Below are 13,793 nucleotides of genomic sequence, written 5' to 3' on the forward strand. Positions count from 1 at the left end.
ATCTGTCCAGAGAAACCATTTACAAAGCCTTCAAAACCGTATTCAGGCCCTGGCCGGTTGGCTCAGCGGTAGAGCGTCGGCCTAGCGTGCGGAGGACCCGGGTTCGATTCCCGGCCAGGGCACACAGGAGAAGCGCCCATTTGCTTCTCCACCCCTCCGCCGCACTTTCCTCTCTGTCTCTCTCTTCCCCTCCCGCAGCCAAGGCTCCATTGGAGCAAAGATGGCCCGGGCGCTGGGGATGGCTCTGTGGCCTCTGCCCCAGGCGCTAGAGTGGCTCTGGTCGCAATATGGCGACGCCCAGGATGGGCAGAGCATCGCCCCCTGGTGGGCAGAGCGTCGCCCCATGGTGGGCGTGCCGGGTGGATCCCGGTCGGGCGCATGCGGGAGTCTGTCTGACTGTCTCTCCCCGTTTCCAGCTTCAGAAAAATGAAAAAAAAAAAAAAAAAAAAAAAAAAACAAAAAAACAAAAAAACAAAAAACCGTATTCAGGCATGAAGTTTTCTGTGAAGTGAGAGCACCAATATTTATTAAGTCACTATGTGATAGGTATTATGCAAGGTGCTTATTCATACATTATCCAATATAATCCCACTCAGCCACTTTATATATGAAGGAACAGGTTCAGTGAGGTCAAATAATCTGTCCAAGGTCCCACAAAGAGTCAGTAAGAAAAGTAGGGCTCTAACATTAAAGCCTGGGTTCTTTTCATTATGTCAGGTTGTCTGTCTGAATTAAGTCTTCTTATTTATAGCTACATCTTCTGTTATATAATATTTAACAAAGTGAATCAAATGTGTTTCCATGCTTGTCTCTCCTGGGAGACCATAAACTAACGCTTCTCAATCTTAGCTTTGTTAAATTTCTAAAAATAGAATAGGTGCATTTTAAATATGCACCGGAATATCTGCATTTTAAAAGAAAGTTCCAAAGATGATTCTGATGGTTAGTGAAGGCTAAGAACCACTGTGTTAAGCTTCTAGAGGGTAAGAGTATTACTACTGAACTTTAAAACTCTGGGTATGATTTAAGGTCTCTAAATCTCACTGCTGAACTCACTGAGAAAGGTAAATCAATAAAATAGTGCTTTTTCTTAAAAAAACTTTTTTCCTTATAATTATTTGATTGTACAAATATTTCTTAAAGTTCTGTCATACACATTTATCCGAGACTATCACAAAAAAAATTTAACACTTAAGATTTCAAATAGAAAAAGTCCACAACATGAAATCTTCAATACTTTCCTTAAAAATAAAATTTGGAAAATTTCCTTAAAGGATCAAATTTACTGCAATAATCCTTGAAACAGATATAATTATGTATATAACTTAAATGTTATATAATTCTTGGAAAAAATAAACACATTTAAAAAATTAATCACAGTTTAACTTGTAGTTGAACATTAAGAAATACATGTAACAGTTTTCTACACTTCTAGAAACCAAGGTCATTGGTAATCTGATTAAAATCTGCACTTTTATTTAGGTGTAACATTTACACTGTGTGTCCAGTAAACTTCTGAAACATAATGGGACAGAAGGCTATCATCTGTTGGCTCATTATGATATAGAAGAAACAGTCTGAACTATATAAAGGAGTGAGAAGAAATGGTGACTTAACTGCAAATAAAAGGTAGTGGTACATTCAAACATTCTGTTTGGACTTCAGGTAAGAGAAAATTTGAATTTGATACCTGAAACTCTCAGTACAAATTTTATTTTTAGAAACAAAGATGCTATTACATTTCATGTAAGAAGAGTTATATTATCTCTTAATGATAGGTTCATTACTTATATAAATAGCTACTAAAAAAAAGTCTTAAGAAAAAGTCAATGCTTCACATTTTAAATATCACTGCAGCAGAAAATACTACAAAACATAAGCAATGACTAAGAATAAAACAGCAAATATACCTACTAGGGAGGGTGGGTGAGGCAGAAATGTTCATTTCATCCACTCAAAAAAAACTATGGTTTCATTAAGACATATGTAAATATTAAAGATCCTATTCCTATGAGTCTTGCTGTGAAAAGTATTTAAAGTTAGCATTTCAAGAATAAGAACGTTTGAGGAATGGTGTCCTCTATTACCAGAATTGTTCATAAATATTGAATCTTTTAGCAATATGCAGTTTTTCCAGTTGCATTAAATTTTTTTCTAGGTATTTTACTTCTTTCTTTTCTTTCTTTCCATTTTATTTTTTTTGGTCGCTCATGTAAAATGGGGTCTCTCTACTTTTATTTTCTAACTGTTGAGTACTATTTATAAAACTGAAAGCTCTTGGTACTTATATATATACTATACCATTACATCATAAGCAAATTGAGGTAGTATGACCCTTTTCTTTCCTATCCCTATGTCTCCATTTTTCCTTATTGATTGCTCATGCCTCCAATACTAAATCTAATATAATCATAGGAATCTTGTATTCCTCCATAATTAAGCTACTGAGTTTTGGATTGAGGTATATGTTTTACAAATTTTATCACAATTATTAAATACACTCAAATTAGCAGTACAAATTCTTCCAGGTTTCATCCAGGCTCTCTTCCTACAACTTCACCCAAACAATCTTATCTACCTAAGGCTTTAACTGCCACATTCTAGGACTTCCAGATCAGTTCCTACAGCCCAACCCTCAACCGTGAGCTTCAGTTCAGCCAAGCCAACTCTCTACTATTCCTCTCCACTTGAATTCCTTAAGAGTTAACCTGAGCTTAAGAATAACAGAGCTAATCCCATTTTTAGGAATATATATTAAGAATACCAAATCACTGATTCAAAAGAGGGCATGCAGCCCCATGTTTATTGCAGCATTGTTTACAATAGCCAAGATCTGGAAACAGCCCAAGTGTCTGTCAGTGGGTGAGTGGACTAAAAAGCTGTGGTACATATACACAATGGAATACTATGCGCTGTGAAAAAGGAAACCTTACTTTTTACAATGGCATGGATGGATCTAGAGATTACCATGCTAAGTGAAATAAGCCAGGCAGAGAAAGACAAATATCATATGATCTCACTTATATGTGGAATCTAATGAACACAGTGAACTGAGGAATGGAATAGAGGCAGAGGAAGGGTCACAAGGAGCAGAGGGACAGGTGTAAGAGGGAATGGGGATGAGGGGATGGGAATAGAGAAGGTGAAGGGATTAGAGAAATTATATATACATAACAAATATAGATAATAGGAAAGCAAATCCCACAGGGAAAGGGGGAGGGAGTTACGGGGAGGGGGCAAACGGGGTGTAATGGGGACAAGGGGGTAAGGGTGAGGGAGTTTTATTGAGTGGGACACTTGAATCCATGTTAACACAATAAATTAAAATTAATAAAAAATTAAAAAAATAAAAGTAACAGAGCTAAAGCTCTTCTTCCTCAAATCTGGTCCTCTTCCAGGGGTCTCTAACTCAAGAGTGGCCCTTCCACCCACCCAGTTTCTAAGCCAGAAACTTAAGAGCTGCCCATCCCCCACTATCTCTAAAGAATGGTCTTCATCTCATAAATCCCTCAATTCTGGAATATTTCTTTCCACTACCTGTGACACCACTCTGGTCTAATCAGCCATTATCATCTAAACTAGTTTCATTGACTATTATTTAATCATGCCAACCCAAGAGTCTTTTCAAGAAAATCTGATCGTGTCAAATGCTTGTGATATTCAAAAAAGAAAAATCTTTAACAAAGTCTATTAAACCCAATTCAATCTCTTTAGCCATTCTCCTCCTCCACTTCCCCCACTGTGTTCAACGCTTGAATGTAGCGTAGGCCTTCTTTCAGTTTTTGAAAGGCAGACGATCATATTCTTTAATGCCAGAGGATTTCTGCACCTGCATTCCCAGTGCTTAAAAACATTCCCACAAATCCTTCAATTCTTAGATGAGGGACTGATTCCTCAATTAAGTTTCCTAACACCTTCCCCCAAGTTGTCTTACATGTATTTCTTTCAGAGCATAAGAACTGTAGTAACTTACAGTTTGTAATCAAACACTTGTAATTTCAAAAATGACTATGCAAACTGTATGCTCTGAAAAACATACTGACAGGCTAAAATGTAACAAGTGATTTTTAAAAACCTACTTACTACTTTCTAGAATAGTAAAGTTAATTTCATATTTCTTCTTCATAGATATAAGTAAATCAGTGTTATGTTCTAGGGCAGCACTGCCCACTTTAAATACAAACCTCATATACAATTTTAAATTTCCCAGTAGCCAATTAAAAAAGAAACAAATGAATTTAATAATATTTTATTTATCCAAATTATCAAAAATATTATTTTAACATGTAAGCAATGTAAAATACTACATATTTTACATTAGTTTTCAAAAACTGGTGTATATTTTATACTTAAAACATATCTTAATTTGGACTAGCTTTATTCCAAGCATCATCCACGTGGCTAGTGGCTACTGTACTGGACAACACAGTTTTAGAAAATAATATTCAACTTCTTGTATTTAAATACCCTGCTAACAGTCAGTCATTTTTAAAAGAGCATGACATTAAGCAATTTTAATCTCACATCAAACAAGAATATGTCTCATGTTTAAACTCTTCAAAAAATTTTAAATGATGCAAACATTTCACACTGCTGAAAAGCCTACATCCAAAATAAAATTCAAGTAGACAATCTAAAAACTGCATATTTACTCATCACCTGAGGAGACTGACAAGATGACTACTCTCAACCCTTGCTAATAGCGATATTATAACCTCATGGAAAGAAAGTGGCTTGCCCTTTGATTTAGTTATTCCCCTTTAAGACTCAGCCCTATTGAAATAATCAAGGACAAACTCAAATATTCACATCCAAACTTGTTCACAGAGATGTTTTTTCTATGATAGCAAAAATTGGAAAATCCAAACAATCTGTAAGAAATCACAGAAATAACTTGAAACTCACTGGATGGCATTCTACATAGCCATTAACAATCGTATTTTAAGAATATTTAGTAACACGAGGAAATGCTCACAATTTAATAGTAAAAGCAAAATTCATGCAGATTCCTACATATGTTTTGTATGCACACACACACGAATGACATATTATATATCCCTATAAAGGAAAATATAACAAAACTAAAGGAAAAGCAAAATGTTAATAGTTATCTCTTTGTAGTATGATGCCTAGTGGTATATTTATTTATCGAGTACTACTCTGTGTCCAGCATTAAAACAGATGGGCCCTGGCTCAGCTGGCTGGAGCATCATCATGATTCACCAAGGCTCTGTATGGGTTTGATCTCCAGTCAGAGCACATACAGGAGTCAATCAATGAATGCATAAATAAGTGGAACAACAAATTGATTTCTTTCTCTTTCAAATTGAAAAAAAAATCTTTTATCCCTGGCTAGATAGCTCGATTGGTAGAGCATCTTTTTAAAGTGCAGAGGTTGCTGGTTCAATACCTGGTCAGGGGACATATAGGAACAGACCTATGTTCCTCTCTCTCTCCCACCCTCTCAGTAAAATTAATAAATTTAGAAAAAGTTTTTAATCTGTTAAAAAACAAACAAACAGATGGGTCCCTGCCTTCAAGGGGCGTACTAGTTTTCTTTATGTATATTATCTTTTCATAATTTTAACAACCATAAAAATATAATTGAAGTAGGTGTTAATTCTGGCAAGTCAGCTATAAAGTGACATTACTGGATTAGATGGGAATGAATTTGAATATGGTCTTAAATATTAGTTTAGATGAAAGTTTCCTGTGGTGACAGGAATCATCTGAAACAAAACAAAAACTACAAAGTAGTCTGTAAAGTAAGATTTCATTATGGTAAAAAGTGCATATATAAATATACATAAATGTGTAGAAAGATATGTACTAAGCAGTTAACAGTGGGGGATCTCTGGGTAGTGGAATTGTAATTTTTTTCTTATTTCCTATAATGCTCCTGTATTCTTCTGCACTAAAAAGACTGTTTTTAAAAATTAAAAAAACACATACATCCACTATTTACTGAGCATCTACTACATACAAAACTGCTAGGTTCTATAATAAGCAGAAGTGAGTAAAAAGAGTCACAACCTTTAAAAACTAACAATTGGAGGACAATAGAAGAAAATAGTAAAAGTAATTAATGTGAGGCAGAGTATAAATATCATATAAACTAAAATGTGGCTATAAGGATTCTAAGAAAAAGATCTCACTTGACTGGGAAGAGCAAAAATGGCGAAATGAGAAAAGCTTCATAAAGGAGAATTTTAAATGGGAAGGATTTTAATTGTGAGAGAAAATGGCAAGTGCTAAAGATAAAGCATGTGGCAATTGTCAAGGAGCAAGATGCCACATGATAGCATTTGCTTAGAATGTTGGATATATGAAGGGAGTAAGGCAGTATGCTGATGGCCTTGAATTTTCAGATGATAGTACTTGTAAGTTTTTTGAGTTTATCAACGGGTAAATTATTAATGGTTCCAATTCAAGAAACTGTTCTACCACTTCTCATCATCTCTATTGCCACCACTATCTTGCTCAAACCACTTACCATCTCTTAGCTGCATCTCTGTACCCACCTCCTAATGGAATCTTCCTGCTTCCACTCTTGCCAAACAGATCCCTTTAAAACAAAAATGTCATATTTCTACTCAAAAAACCCTGCAATGGCTTCCTATCTCACACAGTAAAAGCCTAAGTCACTGGAAATGTCTACAAAGTCCCTACAACACTGCCTTCTCACCCTCTAACTTTCTGATCACACCTACTACTCTTTCGCTTGCAATTTCTTGAATATTCCAGGCATACTTCTACCATTCTCCCCTATTCTCTTCATCTTCTTCATGTCTTAAAAGGTGCCTTCTCTGACCCAATCCTACATAAAACTGCAAGGCCTACCAACCTTTTATCCAAAGTTTGTACTCGTCTATGTCTCCAAACTGACTTTATTTTTCTCCATACTTAACATCGTCTGTAATCTCTGTATTTTGTCTAGGCACATACACAAACATGCATGTGTGCACACATACATAAAAGAAACTGAACATTACGAAGGCTCATTTCTATCCTTGATTCTTTTCAGTACCCCCAGGTAAAACAAGGCTTGACTCAAGTGCTCAGTAAGTACTTGCTGTATGAATGATAGGAAAAGAATACCATGGTGTTAGTAAATACTTAGTTGAAATGGTGTGTGGCGTATTGTAAATATTATAGAACCTATGTGAATTTATTCTAATTTACTTCTTGATTTTCCTCTGGGAATGATTCATCAAAATGGTGCTTATAAATTAAGCTTTGAGCATATATATAACCTTTCATTTATTAGCAATTTATCTTTGCAAGGTTTACTTATTTGCAATGGGGTGGTGCTGACTGAGGAATGATAGGACAGTCTTAAATCTCCTATTTTCCTTCTCTTTTCACGCCTTCCAAACTAATGAGCAATGACTCCTCCAGCCCTCCTCAACTACTAGTTTCAGACCTTTTCTCTTTACCAGGGAATAATAGGTCTAATACAGACCTATGAATCCCTATCCTAGGGTAAGGCCAGAAATAGAAAATAGAAGTGTGATACACGGCTGCTGAAATGGTTGGCAGCAATTAGAGGAGAGCCAAGGCAAGGGAAGTTACTGCGGAGGAACCTGGAGAGGGCAATATTTCTTAATTCAGATACTTTTAAGTTAGATGCTCCTTGTATTTTGAAAGGAAGACAACACAAAAATAATATCAACTCCTTTCATGTCCTTTTACTGAAGGACAGAATGATACTTTATATAGCTTTTTAAATGAAAATACCTGAACTTTTAATTTTATCACGATTTCAAGCACAATGTAAACTTTAGAGGGGGGATTGTAAAGAATAACCAGGTACTCACCACCTAGTTGCGTTGAATCTTAATCTTTCACCAAATCAGCTTCAGATTTAAAGTTATGGTTGAAAACCCAAGGGCCCTTCCTAGATCCTTTATCCCTCTCTCATTCACCAAAGGTAACTTTTATTCTGATTTGCCATTCATTCTCAAGCATGTTTTTATACTTTTGCTACACAGTCCACAATTCCCAGAAAATATGTTGGATATTTTTGCATGTTAAAACTATGCAAATGGCATCTCGTTATATCCTGGCTGCCACTAGCTGTCTGATTTTAGGCAAGTTATTTAACCTATCTGTGCCTCAATTTCCTCTCTAAAAAAATGGAAATAATGTCACCTATTAGCTTACAGAGTTGTTGTGAGGATTAAATGAGTTGATATACTATATATAAATCACTTAGAAAAGTATCTTGCTCAGAGGAAGTAGTGTATATCAGTGTTAGCAATTACCTAAAGTTGCAAAGGACCTGTGACTACGTGTTTGTATGTGTATATATCCAGCATGTATGTGTGTGTGTATGGATGATGAAAAAATTACCAAAATGATATATAATCCATATAATGCCAGATAGTTTCAAAGTTACATAAAAACAAAAATAATTATGAAGTTTAGGCTGGAAAGGTTCATTAGTATACTCAAAGAGGAACTGAAAATGCTAATCACAGAAGCACAGAGGGGAGAAAGTATTTCTCAACATTAAATTAGAATAAAAACATTTGATTTAAATAATATATAACTGCTTAAAAGTATCTAAATACTTAATGACCTGTTATAAATTTGGGGGGGGTAGGGTTGGAAGAGGAGTAATCTATCAATGTGATGCTATTCAGAGACTTCTCAGACTGTTAAAGGAGGTACTTTAGATTTCATACAAAATAAAACATTTTTTGATACTCAAATTGCACTACTTCTCTGAATTAGTATTTAACTGTAAACAGAACAAATTAGTATTTAAAATGTTATTTTATAATAGGATTTGCCTAGATACACGATTTTCACAAAGGCAATTGGATTCTGCAAAATTTATCAATGCAATTATAGGCACATTATCTTTGTTTTGATATAGGACTATTTTTATAACAGTCTCTAGGTCAAAAATCAGAAAATATCAAAAATTGTAATGCCCTGTACATATTAGATGAAATCTACTCAATTTCTTTCAAGAGCCTTTTTAGGATACAAAAATAACTATGCTTTGAAGATAAATATATCTGATACGTAAACAGAGGAATCAGATCTAATGAGCATTTACTAAGTGCCATGTACTGGGCCATGTGAAACATCTTCATACACAAAATTTAGAAGACCACCACAGATCATTTGTTTGAACATACACAGGGTGTGGCAAAAGTAAGTTTACAGTTGCAAATACACAAGACAGAGTTTATTCTTGTATATTTATTTATTTATTGTATTATTTTCCATACGAACTGTAAACCTACTTTGCCACACCCTGTACTTCTGCGAAGAGTAAAAATTACTACAAAAATGAACATTTAAAGCCAGCCAAGAGATAAAATGTAGATAAGCTGTACAAAATTTATCAACACAAGTGTCGAAATAGTTGTTTCACCTAGAGTTTAGCAAATATCTGTGTTTAAAAGGTTAACTGAAAGCAACATTTAAATTTAACATCAAACATTAAACTGTCTCCCATCCCCCAAATAAAAAACTCAGGAGTAGTATGAGAAGTAGCCAGTGAAAGGGAAGATTAAAGTTCAAAAGTAAAGTTCTACTTTTTTTTCTTCTCTTAAAGCGAGAGCTCTGAAGCGGAACCACTGCTTTTGTCTCCTTTATATATATTTTTGTCTCCTTTATTATATTTACATGTATGAGTTAATCCTTTTCTTGACCCAATAAAGACTCTGTAGAAAACTAAGCCAAATTTTGCATTAACCAACAGAGAAAAAAAAACCTAGCCATCAACAGTCCTTTCCTAATGGAGAAGGGGCCCTACCACCGTTCATCCTTCTGACCCCTGCGCCAGCAAGACATTAGCCCCTACCCAAGCACGACAGTAGGCGCTTAAAGAATAATGGTCCAACTTTTCGAACGCAATCTGGGCAGGACACGCAGATTATTTCTTGAGGAGTGCAAGAGGGAGCAGAAAAGGTCCTCTCAGGAAGGGATGCACGAGCTTTGGGGCCATCTCCTCCGCGCGCCGGAGGATTCAAAATCCGTTTGCTTCGGAGACCCTTGGAAGCAGCACACTCCGGTCGCAGCCGGCCTCCAGCCGGGGCGAAGCGGGCAGTGTTTACACCTGTCACGAGGAAGGAGGAAGAGGGAGAAAAAGGAATCCCCAGCAAAGCCTCAAACTTCTCAACAGCTCCCGGGAGGGAGCGGCCGGCGCGGAGCTGTGAGCAGGTGGAAGCAGAGGGGCAGGGCGAGCCGGCGGCGGCCAGGAAGGTGAGAACGGCTCCGACTTTCCCGGTCGGTGCCTGGGGCGGCTAGGAAAAGCCGTGCGCTTCGGGCGCCGCCGCCGGCTTCCCTACAGCCGCCACGGAAGAGGGCAAAGCCCAAGCCCGGAGCCCGCAGGCCCGCAGAATCGGCACGTCCTAGCAGCCCCAGGCTCCGCGGCAGACAGGTGTCGCCGGCCCCGGCCAGGGTCTGACGGGTGGGCTGAGTCCCCTCACCCTCTTTCCCCAAGCGTGGCTGACGGAGAGGAGCGGTGGCGTTTACCTGGCTCGTCCGGGGCGGCCGCGATGGCCATGGCTCAAGGAGCCGGGAGGGACAGGCTCCCGGGGGAAGGAACGGCTATTTCGACGTGGAGCTGGTGAGAGCGGAAGGCAAGCTACTCACAGCACTGTCAGCGAAGCAACGCCATGGACGCCCACCCGGAGTTTCAGCGCTGCCGCGGAACCCCCATCCCATTACCCTCCGCCCTCTTCCGCCGCCGCCGCCGCCTCCACCTCCTCCTCCGCGGAGACCCCCCGCCCACTCCACACACTCTCCCATCATGCAGCGGGGAAACCGCTGCCGCCTATACGTCACTTCCGGGCGCAGGTGGTTAGGTCGGGGCCGGGAGCTGGTGGGTGCTGGGGAGGAGCGAGAGAACACTGTAAGAGAATTAGTCACAGAACGCTTCTCTTGCGCAAGCGCTTGTGCGCCGAGTGCCGGCCGCCATTTTGGGTGAGGGCAAGTTGCCCTTTTCTTTACTTCCTCCCCAGTCATCGAGTTGTGGTACGGAGCAAGACGTCTTCCCCATTCCGCCTCCAGCCGAGGCAGGTGAGAGACAGGTGCTCCTTAGACGGTTAATGTTAACGTTCAGCTCAAGATCGAGTGAAGTATTTTGTTCTCCAAATAAAATTGCCAGGTTTTGCAATACAGAATTCTATCTTCAAAAACCTACTGTGGAGCACTGATCAGCTTGCCCTTTTCGCCCCGAAAAACGACTTTTTCACTCACCGTCTCTCTTCCTCTTTTTAATTTAAAATGACAGAAGAGGAAACTCACATTTAACAGATAAGGAAGAGATTGTTATAAATGAAACTTTAAGTGGGAAGCAAGAGGGAAAGCAGCCGCCGAACTGACAAATCGCCTTTGAAACCAACAACAAAAATTGGGGATTTTGCTAACAGATGGAGACAGTAGTCGTCTTTTACAGATCCTGTGGGAGAATATCCGAAGAAACTAAAGACATCAAATAAACTGCATTTCTCTAACAGAGGTCATACAGATTCTTTTTCTATCATCAGCCTTGAGCAGTTGGTCGTTTGCCTTTTTCTAAGCTTCCCTCTCCCCCCACCTTTATCACGAATTGTCAGAAACCTGGCACTGTAAAAATTAGACTATAAGTTTAATAGGATTATTATCGTCTGAGATGATGAGCCGGAGGTCCTACCCTGCAAATCATGAGCCCTGTCCGGGTGCTCTTTCTTCTCACATTTGCCAAACCTGCACCGGTAATCTGAATAATTAAAAATATTTCCAAAACAGCAAAGCTCAACAACTACGCAGAGAAACAAGGATGAAAAACATCCCTTCAGCACTGAGAAGTGTCCACCCCTTTGAGTGGAAGAATTACACAAATCGGGGAAGATAAGGACAAAAGCAATTCATCATAGTTTATCCCGCCTCTGTAATGTTCTCGACAAATTAAGTTGGAGCGCTAAAATAGACCCGCATTGTCTCTACAACTCAATCGCTGTCAGATGTACGTAGACTGCATCATTTTAAATTAGAGTACCAATTGCTTTGTGGCCGTGCTGGATTTTTGGTTATTGTTCAGTCACCACTAAAGCATGAAAAATCTATATGGCTTGTCAAATTTATTCCTATTGTATTTCGCCCCCTGCTGGTTTAGCTCTTCGTGCAAGCTTAAATATACACGTATATGTTACTATACGTTTATTAAGCAGGAAGAAATGAAACAAAAATATTTGTGGGTGCGGAAATACTGGTGATTATTTTAGATGAACACATGCTTATTTTAATATGATAGCTCTATTCAACAGAAATATCAATAAAAAACATATGGCCAAATCATAAAGCAAGACCTATACCACAAAGTGTGGACTGAAATAATGACTTTAAACATCAAAACATTAAAAAAAAATCTTGCTTTTGGAAAAATATCTTTCTGATTTTGTGCATAACATATGATTACAAAATGAAGATTTTTGTCAGGTAAATACAGAAGCCAATCCTATTCACTTAAGGACAATTAAGAAATCAGCATCCAATTTGGTACATGGAAATAGAGTAGTTATTTGGCCAGCTGATTTGTGAGCACAATCACCCAACTGTAATTGGTAATCTTATATAAAGACAGCATATCAATGCTTAATAAATTGTATTGCAAAGGGAAAGTGTTTTTCTCTGAATGTTATTAAGATGATGAGTCTGTGGGAAATATTAAAATTCATTGCACTTGTGTCCAATGATAGTATTGTTTTTGTTCACTTTTTAAAAAATGATGGCTATAACTGCATTATGTAAGATTTTGCATCAAGAAAAAAAATAATAAATGACCAGTAATTATTTGTTGTATTCTAGTTTTTTTTTCCTGTGCAGACTTTTTACAAAGTTGTGACCATAAGTTGATTTTCTATCCCTTTTTTCACTTAATATTATGTTTTAAGCATTTCTACTATTGCTTAACATTTTATAAAACATTAATTTTAATTGCCAACATAGTATTCAATGGAGGAAATAGAATGTGATTTATCCATTATCCTATTAGTAGATATTTTCAACTATTACCAACACTTTGATGAACATTTTTTTGCATGTGGCTTTGTCCAGTTTTAGGAAATTTTTGTCAATATAAAAATGACTGAGCCATAAGCCTATGTAAGTTTATTGGCACTTCATTATCTCAGATTATTTCTCAAAAGACTATACCAATTTACAGTGCCACCAGTGATATAGGAATGCACTAATTGTACCACTTCACTAGCAGAAGATAATAATTAAAAAAATTAAAAGATATAATTATACCTGATAGACTAAAAGTTGAAAGGAACTTAAACTCATAGCATAGTGTATAAGAAATCAATAAACAAGCAAACACAAAACCCTAGCAATGTCTTGTTCTAGAAAAGCAACATACATAGACCTGAGTCTATGGACAGGTTCTATTCAAATCACTGATGGATATTTGTTATATAATTCTGTGACATGTTCTGTATATATATAAGTATTTCATGGTTAGGAAATGACTTTTCCAGACCAGTTAGCTTAAACGTGTGAATTGTGAACAGCATCCTAGAGAGAGTTTTTTATTTATTATGCTAATGCTAATACCTTAGATTTGCAGAACTTTTCTTTTTCTTTTTCTTTCTTTTTTTTATTTTTTATTTTTCTGAAGCTGGAAACAGGGAGGCAGTCAGACAGACTCCTGCACGTGCCTGACCGGGATCCACCCAGCATACCCACCAGTGGGCGATGCCCTGCCCATCCGGGGGCGTCACTCTGTCGCGACCAGAGCCACTCTAGAACCTGGGGCAGAGGCCAAGGAGCCATCCCCAGTGCCCGGG

General features: G+C 37.8%; 1 protein-coding gene across 3 annotated transcripts in view; it reads right to left on the reverse strand.

The window, feature by feature from the left end:
* The window catches only part of AFTPH (aftiphilin), a 69,003-nt gene extending 56,299 nt beyond the window's left edge, over positions 1–12,704 (reverse strand). The window contains exon 1 of one of the 3 annotated variants that reach the window (XM_066378144.1): positions 10,495–12,704. The gene's annotated coding sequence lies outside the window, so the exon portion shown is untranslated. The remainder of the gene's footprint in view (positions 1–10,494) is intronic. The other 2 variants (XM_066378143.1, XM_066378145.1) reach the window with 2 other exon arrangements.
* Positions 12,705–13,793: the final 1,089 nt, after the last annotated feature.

The sequence above is a fragment of the Saccopteryx leptura genome, chromosome 3, assembly GCF_036850995.1.
Source record: "Saccopteryx leptura isolate mSacLep1 chromosome 3, mSacLep1_pri_phased_curated, whole genome shotgun sequence".
In the NCBI taxonomy this organism is placed as follows: Eukaryota; Metazoa; Chordata; class Mammalia; order Chiroptera; family Emballonuridae; genus Saccopteryx; species Saccopteryx leptura.